At 29.3% G+C, this 15,006-nt stretch overlaps 1 protein-coding gene across 2 annotated transcripts in view; it reads right to left on the reverse strand.

The window, feature by feature from the left end:
* LOC139427251 (uncharacterized) overlaps positions 1 to 14,665 on the reverse strand; it is a 148,162-nt gene extending 133,497 nt beyond the window's left edge. For both annotated transcript variants that reach the window (XR_015430772.1, XR_011638390.2), the window contains exon 1: positions 14,117 to 14,665. The gene's annotated coding sequence lies outside the window, so the exon portion shown is untranslated. The remainder of the gene's footprint in view (positions 1 to 14,116) is intronic.
* Between the last annotated feature and the right edge of the window lie 341 nt (positions 14,666 to 15,006).

Here is a 15,006-nt window from a genome sequence, read left to right on the forward strand (position 1 = left end):
TTCTTTCAAAATATTTTTCATACGATTGATTCAATTTTTGAGAATTAGATTGATATTTCTATAAAAGAAATAATGACTTTGACGTGAATAAAATTTTCATTACCCGAAACAATACCTTCCTGAGGGAAAAAAACACCTTTCTAAAATCCAGGGGGGATCGAGAATTCTATATTTCCACCATTACCACCATTCCCGGATGATCTAAAAAATGATCTTCTCTAAAATGTATTGAGAAAGGAGGTTAATGGTTAAAATGTGTTGCGTTGCTTTGTCGGTATTTTCCTTTTGTTGAGAAAGTGTTCATTCTTTTTTGGCATATTAAGTCAGTTATCGAAGTTATCCTTTTTTTTCCGGTAACAACTACCGACCACACCCCCATGATTAGCCGCATTCAGTGTGATTAGAAAATGCTTTCAGTTGGTGGATTTTTGGCTCTCCAAACTCTATCCCATGAGACGTTGAATTTTCAGCTTGTTGAAAAGGAACCGACGACGTCATAGCGGCTTTTTTGAAATTTATGATTCTTACACACGCGGTAGGTTACATCTATTACCAAGAGAGCGACGCGTTTTACTAATTATCTTTCCTTTCGGCGTATAAATCTAACCTCAACGAGGAAATATCACTATTAACGGAGAGTCTGTCAGTTTCGTATTCTGTTTATTTCGGTAATTTTTAAACTGAGAGTTCTTTAAATACTTTTTTTAGTTGATTATTTTAAGCGTATACACAGGAGTAAAATTAATCATTTTTTCATCGCGACTTCAACGTGGTTTATTAAAAAATATATTACGCTATTGTAAAACACGGTATGTAAAGTGTCAGTGAGCAAATTATTGTCTGCGGTTGTGGGATTATTCATTAATATTCTAATCATAAACGGCTTTTGTAATTGAGTAAATGCGAAAATAATTTCGAGGGAGACTGAGTATTTGGAATTTGTTGGAACATTTTATGGTTAATTTACCCATCTTTAATGTCTCTTTTATCACCGTCGTTAAACAATCAATCCATATCGGATGTTTAAAGGTTATCAATGTTCAACACTTCAGTCTTATCGTTTTGAACCGAACCCAGGAGACAAGTGAACTCTAGGGTCATGTCTTAGAACAGACTCGGTTTGAGATTAAAGCATGGTCAAAACTAGCAGAATTTAGACTGTTTTATGTCTCATAGGGTACACCAATAACTACAGTAAGTTTTACCATCGCGCTTTGGTAATAACTTAATTACAAAATAACCGAAAAAATAAATCTTTATTTACATTTATTTTATTCCAAGGTAATTCTACTATACCTATCGACACTTTTAACAGTTCTATATAAATGTTCGCAGTAAAAATATTCGGATCAAGTTACATTAAAAAGTTCTGACACCCTGTTTAGCATCCGCAAAATCTCTTTTACTGCAAAATCCTTTTTTTACCGCAAACTTATATACAGTGGCTTTTAGCTTTATTATTTTCTTGAGTACTGTGATTCAGTGATTTCACAATAAATATAACTATATATATATATATATATATATATATATATATATATATATATATATATATATATATATATATATATATATATATATATATATATATATATATATATATATATATATATATATATATATATATATATATATATAAATTACTCTATATCAGATTTTTTGTTACGTAAAATTTTATATTAAAAATGGTTTTTTTGGTAAAAACAGTTCCCCCTGCACGGAGAAGAAATTCTGATAAAATTATTGAGCTGGATCTTTATGACATTTCTTTCTTAAAAAAAACATAATTCTGATTATAAAACTTAAAATATGCGATAGTTAAACCATTCATTTGCTAATTTTTCCGTTCGTGTAGTAACGGATAGCCAAAAATACAAGTTTTCAAAATTATAGTTCTTATTACCCCACATTTAGTAAAAAATTCATAACTGAAAAGTAAATTTCTCCGAATAAACGATTTTAATGGCATGCTCTAAGGTATCATGACAAAATAACCAAATTTGCCACTTTTACCAAATTTTATTACATATTATAATACAATATGTTCTTGTAAATTTTACCAAAATCATTACCAAAGGGATAAAGTAATAATTAAAGAGCTTCCTATAGAGTCAGAAACATGGTAAATTTTTCCATATCATGGTATTCTTGACCATGCTTTTTTTTTCAGTGTGAGTGCCGTTACTTTTTTCCGCAATTTGAACCAAAATTTTTATTGTGTACCAGTCTATACTCGTTAGTACGACCATCATTACTACTACGACCCCTCCATTATAACGATTGATGCTCCAAGTTGCGGTGTCCATTCCATAACCGCAATGTTAGTTGAAAGTCCATTAGAATATCCGCACTGAACTGTTCATTCCAATGAAGCGACCAAAATTTAGTCATTTGATTTAGAAAAAGTTTCAAAGAAATGATTTTAACCATTATTTTTTGCGGTGTTGCCTTACATTAATCCCTCCCTATTGAATCCCTTTTGAATCAAGGAAAAATGACATAAACTCTTAAATTCTTATCCTAAGTTGTAAGAGGTCGTAACTTTGGGTCATTTATAATTGTATAACTTTCTTGTCAAAGGACACAATGAATTTAAGGATCATGCTTTTCTTGTTTGAAAATTATATTCACTCTTTATGGGACAGTCAGTTCCCAACCCCACGTATGGTTGATTTTTGAAAATTGGTCTTCGTTGCTATCTAGACATACGTCTGAATCGAAAAATGCAACCCCGAAACCGCATGCATTTATCCATTTTTTACATATGCCTATGAAATATACCTTTAAAAGGTACTTTTACGTATATATTAATGAAGAAAAGGTTTATCAAGGCAAAGCAATATTGATCAAGGCAAAGCAATGTTCTTTTTAAAATTAGTCATGAATTATTTTAGCCTATGAGTTACCATTTACGGTGTTTTTGTGCACTCACGCTATTACGACCTGACGTTATGAAGTCCGTTTTCAGCCGGACCCCGATAATCGCTATATAGAACGTCAACTGAACAATGAAAGATATATATAAATCTAAAAATATTCAAAAAAATTTCTGGAAAGAAGTACAGCAAAAAAAGGAACACTTCAGAAAATTTTTGTTTTGTGCTATTATAGAATCCCCAACATTTTTAGCAAAAACTTAATGTATTCCGCCGTTACATCATTTTGACATCATAATTTACATTTCAAGCCACTCATGAATTTCTATTTTACTTTATAACAGTCGTTAAACAGCCGACCTAATTCTGAGTTTACGACTATCAATGTTCAACTCCGTAGCCTTGTAATTTTGCACTCCATCCAGTAGACAAGGGATCTTCTGAATCAAGTATTGGGGAAAATGATGACTTTGTGAAGGACTTTTTGATGCAACTAACCCGCATTTGTGTTACATGGAGAGGAAAACCACGAAAGCCTCAAAGATTAGACTAACGGCAAGATTACTCTTACCGTGATCCGTCTACCACTAAGCATATTTTGCGTCAGTGAGTGCGAGCCTTGCAAGGAATTTTTATCTAACATGATTTCCTGGGTTCAAACCTGGGTTAGCTCATTAAGAACCGGGTGCTCTATCTCCTGAGCCGCCACGGCAAAAAGTTTAACAGTAAAAAGAGAGTAGAAAGTAAAGAGCTGCTATTTTGAAATTTAGGATTATTCCACTTATGCCCATTACCAAGAGTACGACGAGTTTTATTAATTGTCCTTTTTTTGGCATATAAAATTAAAGGAGAGAGTGCTTAGTTCTTATTCCATTTGTTCCTTTATTTTTTAAAGCACGAATTCTTTAATTACAGTTTTAGTTCATTATTTTAAGCGTGTATACACAGCAGTAAAATTAATCATTTTTTCATCATGACTTAATGCGGTTCATTAAAAAATATGTTATAATGTTAAAAAAAAGCATTATGTAATGCGTCAAAGATCACAAATACTCTAATGCATTATTTGAAGTCGACGGACAAAATACTTAAACTCAGAATCAAAGCAGTATTAAGAGAAAAAACTGTGGAGATGTTTTCGTTATTTCAAATCATAATTACAAAAGCTAACTAAAATATATGAATAACAATCAATGTACTCAAGTACTTTCTAAAGGAAATCACTGTATGATATGGAAATTTTTATTTCAGGATATATTAGCAGAAGATATCGATATTGCATTATATATCGCTATGTTTCTCCAACTAACTAATTAACGTTCCTTTCATTTTGGTCAATATTTTTATTAAGGCCGGGATATCCTGGTCGGTAGGGCGCTGGGCCCATATCCAAGAGGTCGTGGGTTCGATCCTCGCCGGCCGAAGACTCCCCGTTTAGTAAATGGTGACTGATGCACGTTAAATCTGTAGAGTCTCAAAGACCTCCATGTTCCCACAACAAATCAATACCTCTGGGGGTACTGATCCAGGAGTTTCCTTGTCTTCTGGATTGGTTCAAAATTACAAGGCTACGGAGTTGAACGTAAGTAGTCGTAAACCCATGAAATTGGGTCGGCTGTTCAACGACGGGTATAAAATAAAATATTTTTATTACAAAAAGAATATTTCTCAAAACTCACAATATTAGCGTATTCGATGAATTGCTTTAATGATAATTCTCGTGGTTTCCAATTAGTATCGATAATACTTAAAACATTGTTGAAATCGATATTTATGGTTGTCGATAATGATCGCAGTGCTATCGTTGCGAATAATATCAATATTTATAGTAAATCTTCTAGCCGTTAGGCTAACCGTCGGAAGTTTTTGTGCTTTTCTTCTCCAAATAAAGAAAATGTGTGTTAGTTTCATCAAAAAGAAAACTCCAATGAAGGCTAATTTGTCCAACAACACTCACAATTTCACACTCGCAATATGTAGTTGATTCAGGATTTCCCTTGTCTTTTTGGTTGGGTTCAAAACTACAAGACTACGGAGATGTTCATTAGTCGTAAATTCAAGAATAAGTCGGCTGTTCAGCACCGGTAATAAAATAAAGTAGTTTTCATGAGACATGGTATTCCCGATGTATCACAAAAATATTATTAACCTATCACCATTGCAATATTAAAAAAATATCTATACTTCATCATATATCAATAATTGACCAAGCCATTCTCTAGGATCAAGACCCAAACTTAGGAAATGCTAATTGTCAAGTTTTCTAAATAAAATAGTTCATAATAATGTAATAATTAAATGGATGATACGTATGCCATTTTTTTTTTCAATTGAAATTTTAAAATTTCATGTACCTGAATAATTTTTTATTCAGATAAAATAGTTTACCATCCTTCTGCATTACATACTTCTCTATTGTATTTCTACGGAAACAGTATTTTCATTCTTCAAAATTTCATATGTTTATTATGCCTTTCCATTGTATTTCTATGAGAAAAGTATTGTAATTCCTGAAAATTTCACATGTTTATAATGCTTCTGCATTGTATTTCTATGGAAAAGTGTTTTCATTTCTTAAATTTCCTAATGTTTATTATGCCTCTGTAATGTATTTATATGTGAACAGTATTTTTATTCCTTAAAGTTTCTCAAGTTCATAATGCCTCCTCATAGTATTTCTAAGGAAACAATATTTTAATTCCTTGAAATTCCATATGCTTAATATGCTTCTACGCTGTATTCCTATAGGAACTCTAAATTCACGTGAACTTCAAAATGGTTACAATATAATAAAAAGTCGTGATCTTTCTGAAATGACATGATTTATTAGCTTTGCAAAATATTTTACAATCTATATTTTGAAGTTCAATTTAAAGGTTTGGTACTCTTTCGAATAACAATATTTTTTTAAATAAAAATTTTTTCCGTACTATAAATTATTCAGGTTCGATTGCTTTTATGCAATACAAAAGCAAAGTTTATGAAATTTCATAAATATGCTTAGTGCATATAACTTATTTTATAAGGTCAGATTATAATAAAAATATGATTAGTTATAAAAATAAACTTAGTTTATATATTCCATTTACGTTGTTTTTAGAGTACTCTAAATATTGTGTCCAAAATACAATAAATAATTTTAGAAATTCGTATTAAAAATAATTATTTAGATTATTTTTAATGCGAATAATTATAAACATTAATTATTTATAATTATAAACGTTAATTATTTAAAATTATTCGTTATAAAATAATTATTTAGATTATTTTTAAAAAAATTCAGTATAACTAAAGAAGAAATGACGAATAGAGAAAATATAATTAATGAATCAAAGTTGATAAAGTCTCAAGGAATTATCTATAAGTTAAGATTTAAAAGTACTACTAAAGGAAAAGTTAAGATTCAATTCCATTTATAATCAGAGCTTAGAATATGTTCGGTTGGCTAGTTCTATGGTTCGTTTGTTACCCATTCATAGGCTTTTGAAAAGGGTGAACATTTCCCCAACAGGAAATATTTCTGTCAATCTGTAAAGTGAACAACTCACTCATTCCGAAACAAATAATTCGTATTTTGTAGACTGAGCTTTTAAATTAGATTTCTCGCCAAAACAGGATTTAACATATAAGCTCATTGGGAAAGTGCTTCAAGAAAAATTTATCCCAGCAACTATGTCTTTTGAGACACACATATGGCAGAAATAGAGATACTAATAGTTTTACAAAGGCTTACACATTTTTGGAAATGTGTCGAACTTTTTTTTAAAAATATAATGAGAGGCACAAACTCAAAAAAAAAATTTATAACTTTAATATAAAAGAGAGTTGAAATTTGAAAATGCATTAAACAAGAAATAACATTTGCAGCTTTGACTTAAAAAGTGATTGGCTTATTAATGAATAATTCTGAAACATTAAAGAGTTGTAAAATGGTTAATTTTTGTTAAAAGTTCAATCGAATGATGCTTCATAAAAAGTTTGTTAAGAACAAAATATGAGATTTTATTTTTGAGTAATAAAATCGAAAACTTCTTGAAATACCCGATATAACAAGAAAAGAGAATTTGAAAATGCCTTAATCAAAAAATTACATTTGTATCGTATAGCAACAAATGTTAAAAATTGAGATTAAAAAGTAATTGGCTAATCAATGAATAATGCAGAAACATTAAAGAGTTGTGAAAGGTTTAATTTTTGTTAAAAGATTTATCGAATAATGCTTCTTCAAAAGTTTGTTAAGAACGAAATTCGAGATTTTATTTTCGAGTTATAAAATCAAAAACTTCTTGAAATACACGATATATCGTGTGATATACGATATGTCGTATATGTAATGTACGATATATCGTATAATGTACAAGAAAAGAAAATCTGAAAATGCCTTAATTAAAAAATAATATTTGTATCTTCTAGCTACAAATGTAAAAAATTGTGATCAAAAAGTGATTGGCTAACTGATGAATAATGCAGAAACATTAAAGAGTTGTGAAAGGTTTAATTTTTGTTAAAAGGTTTATCGAATAATGCTTCTTCAAAAATTTGTTAAGAACATAATACGAGATTTTATCTTTGAGTAATAAAATCAAAAACTTCTAGAAATACCCTATGCAGGAGGGAAAAATCTTAAAATTTAAAAATGCATTAATCAAAAAATAGCACTTTTGGCACAGAGCCTGACTCAAAAAGTTATAGGCTAATCAATGAATAATGAAAGAACTTTAAATGGTTAATTTTTGGTAACGTTTATCGAATGATACTCTCTCAAAGGTTTGTTGAGAACGAATAGAAAGATTTGATTTTTGAGTTATAAAATCAAAAATTTATTGAAATACCCGATGGAACAAGGAAGAAAAATCTTAAAGTTTGAAAATTCTTTAAACAAAAAATAACATATGTATCTTATAGCTATCGAGAACAAAAAGTGATTGGATAATCAATGAACAATACAAATACTTTAAGGAGTTGTGAAATGGGTACTTTTTAAGTATCGAATCTAATAATACTTCTTCAAAAGCTTGTTAAGAACAAAATACGAGATTTTATTTTCGAGAAATAAAATCAAAAACTTCTTGAAATACCCGATATAACAAGAAAAAAGAAATTTGAAAATGCCTAAATCAAAAAATTACATTTGTATCTTATAGCTACAAACGTTAAAAATTGTGATCAGAAAGTGATTGAATAATTAAGGAATAATGCAGATACTTTAAGGAGTTGTGAAATGGGTACTTTTTTAAATATCGAATCTAATACTACTTCTTCATATGTTCGTTAAAAACAAGATGCGAAATTTGATTTACGAAACATCAAATCAAGAACTTCTTGAAATACCCGGTATAGCAAGAAAAGAAAATATAAAATTTGAAAATGCATTAAACAAAAAATAACCTTTGTAACTTATCGCCTGATCTGAAAAAAAACTTGCATGATGAATAATGTAAAGTAAAAAAGTCGAAAACTATTTTATTTAAAAGAAATGAAATAAAACAATTTGCATTTCGTTATTATTTTTCTAAAAGTCATCACTAAAAAAACAACAAACCATACGATACTATTTTTTTTAAATAAAATTTTTCCGCTTGTACCATTTTTTAAACCTGATAAGAAAAGCATTGGTATTAAGCACCATTTGTTTAATATCAGCAGTTTACCTGGCGTTCATGTTTGTTTTTTGTTTTTTTTTTTCAAAAATGTTTGAAGAAACGATATTAAAGCTTCGATTGCATTTATATTTTTAAATTTTAAAAACCCAATTCAAGCCACTCCATCAATCATACATCCATTAGTAATGAGCATGAGGCTTATATCTGAATTCTTTTATTTTGAGTCATCACGAAATATCATTTAATGTCATGATAAATACGCCCCCGCAAACAATGCGAAATAATTCTTTTTATTTTCATTGATACCCTAACACCGATTTGCAAGATGAAAAAGCTAAAAATAAATTGGTTTTACAGCTCACACTGTTTCCTTAAAGCTTATCTAAAAATAATTTGTAAATTAAGAAGATAAGTCGAAAAGATAAGGCGTTAAAAAGAAGTTTATGCTTGTATTATACGGAAAAATGCAAATAAAGAGCATTTCGATTGCATATTGAGCAAAAGTTGGTGCCAAACAACTATTTAACATAAAATTCTCATAAAACCTTCCAGTTAACTGGTTTTTTGTGAATATTTAAGAAAAATGTTTTATGAAAATGAAATGGAAATACTTAAATGCTGTTTTGTATTCTTTTAGAGAGTCATAACTGATGAAATCTATCACTTTTCATAGCGACGACACAGTTAAGGGGGTACACTAAGGTCTTTAGTCTGTCTACCGAGATAAAAGCTGGAAGAATAATTTTTAGCTGTTCTTTTAGAATTCAAAAAAGTTACCAAAAAAAAAGCATTTGTTGATCTTTTTTTGTCAATTCGAAAAATATTCAAAGAGTTTTGTTCGATAAAAAATACAACGTTTAGGTATGGTTATTCATAATTGTTTTATTTTATACTCAGTCATAAATTTTTTTATTCCTTAAAAATGTAATGTTTTCCTTCATACGTGTTCACATAAAAAATGATTTAGTTGTTTTATGGAGTGCTCTTAAAATTGTTTGTACTGGTAATTAGATTTTGATTGAGAAGTTGCAAAGCCATTGTTCTCATTTAAAATTTATTCATATTAACTGATCTTTGAGTCGGTTGCTGTTTAATTACAAAATTCTTATTATAGTCGAAGAATAACTCTTTCTAATCTTAAAGTCTAAGATTGAATATTAATGATTGGGATCTTCAAAATTAATAACTTTTTGAACAATTATTATATACTCAATCGGCTGATTAATTTTTATTCATGCTTCTTTTAAACTTGATTTTTACGATAGTATGCAAAATATTCAGTGAAATATCCATGTATCTGCTGCTGGGAAAAGTACTTTTATTAATTTCTGATAGAAACATTGATTCTAATAGAAATGTAAAAGTAACTTTTCAACAAGTTGTTCAAAAGTCCGAAATTTTAGAATAGAGTTTTGATTACAGCATACATAATTGTGCAAACAATGCATTAAGTAAGATAAATCATTTAGACAAGTGTATCATAATTATGAAAACTACGTATTAAGTTAGGTGAATCATTTGGACAAGTGCATCAAAATTATGCAAATTCCCCATTAAGTTAGGTGAATCATTAAGAGAAGTGTATCATAATAACTCAAGCTACTCCTAAAATGAATCATTGGGACGGGAACATCATAAATATGAATACTAGATACCTAAAACCAATTTGGCAATAGATTTGATTCGAGTGGAATAGCATTGGATCCAAAATTTTGGACAAATTAAATTTTTTTTAAAAAATGCCCCGATTGTGTGAAATGATAATTGCTATAAGAGGTTATTCTAATTAAGAGAACATTTAAGAGAAAATTCAGTTGAGTATGCTAATCATGTAATACAATATGTTTCTGAATATCTTTCGAACATATAATACTGAGGATCCAAAAAGCACTGATACGATCATGTATTTCGAGAAATACATATCAGATTGAAAGTTTACTTTTACACATGTAAAGTATTTTTAAAAGTTGCATTTAATGATTGCAGAATTTGCTGAATTTTGATCAACTTCCACTTACTTTAATTAACCATCTTACCAACCAGCTAACTCTTTGGAGTATTATCTAATGTTCTAACCGAATATTCTTTTGTTACAGACATAATCATTTGCAGCATTTTGAGAAAACCAATTAATTACGCATTAGCGTGTCCTCTCAATGTTCTAGCCGAATATGCTTCGGTTATTGACATAATCATTTGCAGCTTTTCGAGAAAACCAATTAAATTTTCTTGTTTGTTTTCTTCTTACTTCTGCAAGCCTCTTGCTATACTTTGTGATGCATGAGAGGTTTTCAATAGTTTTAAACAAAAAAATAATTAGAGCTTCCTCTCAATGTTCTAACCGAATATGCTTCGGCTATTGACATACTTAAAAAGCATTTCGAGAAAACCAATTAATCACCCATTAGAGTGTCCTCTCAATGATCTAACCGAATACGCTTCGGTTATTGACATAATCATTTGCAGCATTACGAGAAGAAAACCAATTAACCACCCATTAGAATGTCCTCTCAATGTTCTAACCGAATATTCTTCGGTTATGAACGTAATTATTTGCAACATATCAAGAAAACTTTCAAATAATCTTCTAACCATCCCGCCAAATATACTTTGCTATTAAAACAGAATTTTTTGTGATATTTTAAACAAACCTTCAATTTATAAACCCTAAGGGTATCACCTAAATTTTTTCTTGCCGAATATGCTTTGTTTTTTAGAGGAATTTTTTACGGAAGGAATTTTTTTTAATTTTTTATTTTTTAATATTTTAAAAAACTCAACTCAGAGTCAAAAAAAGATTAAAGAAAACAACCCTGTCCCCTTTTAAATTCCGCTTTGATAATATCTATGTCTATTTATTCTTTCTTATCAAATTTATACATTTACATACACCTCCTTAAAGCAACTTTAATGATAATGTAGTAAAAATCGGTAAAGATTTACAAAAAGGGGAAACTAAGCAATTTTTCTTTAAAACTTGATGGTAGCGATATACAGTAAAAAGTTGTTGTAGTGCGGGGAAAAAAACATTGCAGCTTAAATAACGTTTATAACGAAATAAGCGATACACTAAATTTTGATCGTAACTATACAGATACACACTATACAGATTAATCGCTTGAAACTAGCATATTTAGGAAAGCAAATAGATATGATTTCAAATACATATTATATACAAACAAATGACTCAATTGATCAATTATTAGTTTTTAAAATCTAATAAACCCTTCTTAAAATTCGTTTAAGTTGTAGTTTTATCTGCTTAGAAAGAAAAGAGGAGCTTATAAAATAAATAATAATTCAATCGTTTATTGAAATCACATAAAAACATAATAAAATTAATATGGATGTATGGTATAATTAATATGGAGTGTAGAAAAGAATAAAGCCAATTCTTTCGTGCTGCCATCTATTATTTCAAATTATGATATTGTACAATTCACTAGGATTTTATGCTGCTGCCATCTATTTTCTTAAGTTTTAGCTATTATTTTTGACAGTTGAATACGTTTTTATAGTGCTGCTATCTATTATTTTATTTTTCAAATAAAATATTCTTGAATTTTCTTTGTTATTGAAATTTTTCTAATAGATAAAAATTATTCTCCGTGAACATTTCAAATTTTTTTTTTCAAAACAATGATCTCAAAAATATTATGCTAAGAAAGCAGGATATTTATTTTTCTTTACAAAAAGCGAAGAAAAAAAATATGTAATGCATATTTTCTGCAAATTCTACTTTAAGTTTTCATGTATCAGAAATACTGTCACGTTTTGTAATTCGTATTAAATAATATTTTCAAGAAATGCTAAAGCCTCTAATAGTTCTGCTATCTACCATAAATATGCTCACAATTTTCGTGTTGTTCCTATGGATTTTTTTCATGGATTGCTTTATGATATAACCTTTACAAATCCCGAATTTCGGTGTGGTGTTTTGCAGGCTGAGAGAGCATTGTACTGGGCTCAAGAAAAAAAAAGAAAGAAACAAGTGTCAATCTTAATAATTCAAAACGGTAATCTCAAATAATCTAATGAATTAGAGCAGAAGATCTTGTAAGTTTCGATATCAAGAACAAAAATGTGATTTCTCTGAATAAACATATATTTTTCGGCGAATTCGGAATTTTGATTTTCAAAATAGTGATGTCGTTTGAAAATATACAGATTGAGTTAGCGTAGAAATTCCTATTCTAATTTTTTGCCACCATAAGTTAGTTAAAAAATAAAAATTGATAATGAATAAAAACAAAAACAAGAGTATTGATAAATATTGTGTAAATTTTTATTTCTATATATAAATGGGTTTCTTAAGCTTTAATATTTCAAGAAAAATTCTCAAAACAAAAATATTATATTGGTCAAAAAAAACATAATTTATATCCTAGATGTGTAAGAGAGACAATGCATATCTAATTTCATTTAAATGTTCAGTTGCAGATTTTTTAAGTTACATAGTTATAAAATAGTAATTTCAAAACGCGTTCATAATAATGCATTATTATTGCATAATGTAATTAATAAAAAAGTGTCTCTTAACATACATTTTAAAAAATAAGTATCTAGATCCATTTTTTTTCTCTTTTTCAAAAATATAAATAAATACAAAATAAGTAAATTGCTTCTTATATTGTTAACTTATTTATCTATTTGTTTGTTTTGTGTCAGTATTTAATTTTATCTAGTTGAAACTGATAAGTTCTTCGAACTTATTAATCCATAAAAAATGTTGCATACATAATCATTTATCGAACTCAGGTTATCTACTTCCAAAAAATGTCCCTTTAATGTTATATTTCTTCGTGTTGATTTTGCATCGCGATACTCGGAATTTTACTTTAACTTTGGGTGAAAGAGTTCATTAAAATAACGCACGATGTTACGATAAAATGAGAATCTTGATTAAAAAGATTAATTGGTTTTAGTTTTATAACGCTCTTATAACGTAATTTATATTACGCACTGTTTTCCAATGTATCTGATAAAGATGCATGGCAAAAAAATTTCGTGTATGTGAACACCAAAATGGTGGCAACTACTTGACACCAAAGTGATGTTTCCCTACACCAAAACCAAAGATAGTTCCTGATGAACTGCAAAAAATTTTCGTGTATCCGAATACCAAAAATGGTGGCAACTGCTTGACACCAAAGTGATGTTTCACTTCATCAAAACCAAGGATAGTTCCTCATGAACTGAAGGGTGATGATGTAACCGTCACAATTTGTTAGTCAGTAACACTGAAACTTATAATTATAGTAAGATGTGATGCACAAGAGAATCAGTAAAGTTACTTTTACGGTACAATTTAAAGCAATAATCATAAATTTAGGAAGAATATATGCAATATTTCTTAAAATAAAATTAGTTTGTTAATCAAATATACACTTAGCCAGACAGACAGAATATTAATATGAATTTGAATGAAAACAAAGTGAATCGAAGTTAAGTACCATAAAATTATTTTATACAATTGACAGACTTAAATCTTATGAGACTAAAACTAAAAACATACATGCATTTTATAACTGTTTACATGAATAGTTTGTCATATCAGTCCGACAAAAACATTGAAATTGGAAAATAATCGACCATAATCAATATTTTTAAGAATCAGGAAAGAGCATTGAAACTTACTTTGTATTCAATAGACTATGACGAGGTTGCCAATTAAATCCGACAAGAAGTACACGTCTTGTAAACAAACGCCATCTTGGCTGTCATATAGTCAATTTCTTGAAATAGCTCATTTCACTTGAATTGCGCATTTATTCACCTTAAAACTTCTAACGATGGTTTAGAAGCGATTTTTATACGTTTAAAACATGTCCTACCATCATTTCACACAAGAATTTAGTTAAATATACTTTTATTATTCGCCAAATTTACGGAGATCCGAAACACGCAACATTCTTCGCCAACGAGCAGCAGATTGGTGTAAGCTTTATCAATTATTGGCGTTAAGATTTAACTAAACCCTTTGAAGTGCGTAAGAACCCTCGATTTTGTATTAACTTGAAATAAACTAATCATTCATTCAATTTTTTGATTTTTACAACACCCAATTCGGATAGGTATTACACCTTAGCATTTACAGTGTGGTTATTGTTTTAATCGAAACATTAAAGAATAAAAACATATTTCATACATAGGAATATCCATTCTTTTATAATCAAAGTGTAGAAAGTTTTAAACTCTGCAGAATGAACCTCTACATTGTAAAAATTTAAATCTACCTCAACGATAATGGCACTCAGTGGTTGAGTGGTAGCGATTCACGCTTCCTTGCCATAGGTCCTGGGTTCGATCCTCGGGCCCGGCAATGTTGACTCAGCCCTTCATTACCTCTGTGGGTCGATAAAATTAGAACCAAGCATGCTTGGTAGTCATTTTAAGGGGCTAAATATTGGGGTTTCACTTTTGGCTCAGCACTCAACTGGAACATCTGCTCCTGCGCCCCAGAGCCCAAAGTTTAGAAAACTGAGATGGGCACAATAGGCCTTGGCCCTCTATGAGCTGTCGAGCCA

This window comes from Parasteatoda tepidariorum, chromosome 12 (assembly GCF_982258835.1).
Source record: "Parasteatoda tepidariorum strain Cologne lab strain chromosome 12, Ptep-v5.0, whole genome shotgun sequence".
Taxonomy (NCBI): Eukaryota; Metazoa; Arthropoda; class Arachnida; order Araneae; family Theridiidae; genus Parasteatoda; species Parasteatoda tepidariorum.